We start from the raw sequence: 3,949 nt of genomic DNA on the forward strand, positions 1-3,949 counted from the left end.
GAGGTTTAGACATTTTTAGGGGTGACAAGCATTGTTCAGCAATTTGTGCTACTTTTCTGGCTACCTGTCATTTTTAGAAACCTTACATTTATGCTTCTTCGACTTCTTCGCCGTTGTTATTACTTCTTCTTGGCTGCAGTTTTCCTGTCTTGAAATATAAAATCTATGACTGTTATTGGATAGGTTTGTCACCAAAGTCACAGAAGATGGCTAAGTATTTTGGATTTCGAGGATTTATTTTTTTGGATGAAACATTAACAGTTTAGGAATGGTGTACTTAAAGTCATTCATTAATGATTTGGGGAAAACTCGGTTTTTCTCCTCAGCTAATGCACTGCCATTGCAACCCACTTCAACATGGTCATAAGGGACTACTGGAACTTGCCTTGTCGAAATGACTGATTTCTCCGTGATACGCAAACAATGTAAATGTCACTATCCTCAGATCAAGAACATCTTATGACAAAAATTTATTTATGGCGTAATTTGTGACAAATGGTCAGGAGTATATGTAAGGTAGTCGAGTGTCACGTATATGTGACACAGGTTTCAAAAGTGTTAATCCCGTTTCCATGATGTACATCTAAAAATTGTCCCATCGTATTTTGGCTAAATACATCGCTAAATAGTTCCAAAGGCTGAGCAAAGAAAATGACTAAATCTTTTGGGTTTGAAAAGGAAGTCTTACAAACAAGTTTAGGATTGGAACGGGATTCTTAAGAGGAAAACAATAGGTTGAAAGGGATAAAATTGATCCCACTCGTCCTCCTCTTCCAACCCTCCTATCCGTCCACTCACTAATCCATCAGTCTGCCGGCCTCCATGTTCGTCTGTGGCACCGTCTGACTGGTCATCCGTTTGCCTCGGTCTAATCATCGTACAGTTACGGTTGAGCTAATATAATGTACCATCAAACACCCTAATTCCGGAGCGGAAATGAGATTTTTTTCATAGGCGCAAATGAACTAGTTATCCTTATTCCCCTATAAAGCCGTCCCACCTTATGGCACCCAAGGTAATGGCAGATGACCTGAACTAATTAAGATCTTTCCGCTTTCCTCAGTCCATAAACCAAACCTTTCTCATTGTTTTTTTTTTTCGTATGCAAATGGCGATCCTCTCTTGGTGAAGTGAGATGACACAAAGCAGGGATGTTGAGTGCGCATCTTGGGCAAAAAAGAAGTCCTGATTTAATCAGATGACATGCCAATAACTTAGTTGAGGGAGCCGTGGGGGATGGTAGGGATTTGGAAATGGTTTACTCCTTACGAAAGGCGGGTTAAAAAATCTTAAGAAGGGTGTCCAACGCGCTTCTAATTCTTCTAGTAATTTTCTTTTAAGCCGCTTCTCTGCTTTTTTGTTTAATGAGAGAACTTAAGAGTTCTTATTAAAAATACAAAATTATAGCCTCAAGGCTATTCCCATCTTAACTGGTGTCCTTGCATTCGAGGCATATCTGTGGTTGAATGTGCCCTATTTTATGTTAAAAATGTAAGGAAAATCAACTAAAATTTGGCAAAAACTGTGTTAATTTTACTTTTCTTAAAGGTATTTTTGGTTCTTTTATTAAGTGAGGGTACAAAAGGGAATAGCTTAAAAGAGCATAGAGACCGCCTCTAAAGGTCTTTGATAATTTTCAATTACTGGGACAAAAACTGAGACAAAGCCAGTTAAAGTAAAATTAAACCTTAGATGCTCTTATATGCTTTTTTGCAAAAAAAGTTTTTGTGGCTATAAAAGGAGCGGTTAAAATGTTTTAAATTAGCGTCACACATATGTGACACGCATTGTAGACCAGTCTATGCTGATTGGTTGTACCGAATTGTATGGCGCAAACGCATTGTTTGATCTTTAAAGTGGAAAATAATTACATAATTTTTCCCTTTGAGTGGCATAACTTTAAATAGGTCACATATGTAGTAGGCTTCAAGGGATGGACTCGTCCCCTTGACAGTCGCGTGGGACAGGTGATGAGATGGGGAAGGGTAGCACCCTGACCTTAAAATTTCCATTAGCTAAAGAACATTAAAGAAGAGGATTCTAGGAGGTGAGGATTTTAATTTGCTCTGCCCCCCGAACTACTCATGGAAGAGATTTCAAATCTTCCTATTATCGGTATCAGCATCGATTACGTCCACTTCCTCCGTGGTCCCAGTGGGGCTCCAGTCCTCCTGTGACATAGACATTCTCAAATACGAGGTTACTACACGCTCAGGGTGTGGCTGACAGCTGCGATGGGGTCACCTGACAAGAGGTCAATTCCGTGAAACAATTCGATCTATGGGTAGACAGGAGAAATTCATACTGTTGAACTCCGGGTGAGTGGATTGAGGGGGTCGAAAGGCTGCGAGACGTGTCAGAGAATCGAGAGCAACTGAAATGTTAAAAGATCGTCTAAAATGTAACATGTTATGAAAAAAAGAAGAAGCAATGGTGAAACAGAATGCTGAAAGCTAGCCTGGCATTAAATGAGTGCTGAAGTTTCCGAGGTAACCAAATAAATTTCGCTGAACTATTTTATCCAGAAAGGTACGAGATCGTTAATCCCACTTTTTCTAAACACAAAGGCTAACTCAAGACATCACCCTTTTGATCTTATTTCTACCTCCCAATGCAATTTGACACGTGATTACGCGATTGTCTAACGCTGTGAGATATAAAAGGCCCGTCAAGAGATGTCACTTCGTGGGTACGGTGGAGGAGGGTTGCAATACCCGTTTGCCCTGCAGGTGAGTTCCGCGGCGGTGTAAGGGTCTCCCTACTAACTATCCAGCTCCTTTTCCACCTATCATCTGCCATATCTTGCAAGGAGATAGGCCTCAACCGAAGTTGTTTGACCTTTGGAATTGAGTGCAGTCCTCCGAGGGTGAAATGACGTTAGACTTAGAAGTGTGCCATCAGTAGTAGTCGGTTGGTCGTTTTCAAGACACCTACCAAAATCCAAAAGATTTACCTCACTACTAGTCAAGCGTGCAGTTAGGTGAAGCATAAACAGTTTAAAGTACAGGTAGCATTTTTGTCAAGCACATGACAGAGCTGAATAACAGCCGAGTGTATCCCTTTGGCAGAGCTTCCAGCACAACTTCTTGCCTGACAGTTGGCGCAGGACTGGAGATTACACACTCTTGACAGGCTCAGCTTTGACCATTCCAAATGCATTGTATTGCATGGAGGAAGAAGATTTTTTGATACGTGGAATAGATTGTCAACAGAATTGCATAAATTGGTTAAACTGACCATATATGTTGCGTTCTGCTAGTCAAACAAATTGTATCACTAGCTGCGGTGCCTTGAAACCCACTCGAAGACAGTTTGTAATGTCAACCAAATCAAATCACGTCAGACTCCATCTAAACTGTAGGACACAGGAATTTAAAAGGAGCGCAAAGTAGTAGAGACCGCAATAACGAATATGGCACAGCTGGAATGACCCAAATCTCTCTGCTTCACACACTGCCTGCACACCAGCATCGTCACTCTCTTCATGAGAAACTTCCGGCTACACCAGATCATTTGGGCAAGCTAAGCCAAATACTGCACCAACACTTCGGTCAGCAGATTCACACAACAAATCGTGCGGTTCTCTTGTTAGAGCTGTGGAAACAATTGGAAGTGGATTAGCCCTGTTAACGATCAGGTCGGATAGGAGTCGAATTTCGGAGAGCGGGTCGCCAGTACCTCGTCTTGAAGTCTGACTGAAAGCGCAAAAATATGAAAAAAAGTTATATCAAAGTTAGAGGCACACTAATTTAGCTTTAATAATAATAAATTTGGTCACTTTGATCCTGCAAATGAGACACATGGAACAAAAGTGGTGCTGGGGGAGAAACCAGTCGCATTTCCTCCATCCATCCATACATCCTGTATCCATCCCTGCATCCATCCATCTATACGTCCATCCATTTATCCCTTCATCCATCCATCCATTATCCATCCTGTATCCATCCAT

Source organism: Echinococcus granulosus (assembly GCF_000524195.1).
Source record: "Echinococcus granulosus chromosome Unknown EG_S00033, whole genome shotgun sequence".
Classification (NCBI taxonomy): Eukaryota; Metazoa; Platyhelminthes; class Cestoda; order Cyclophyllidea; family Taeniidae; genus Echinococcus; species Echinococcus granulosus.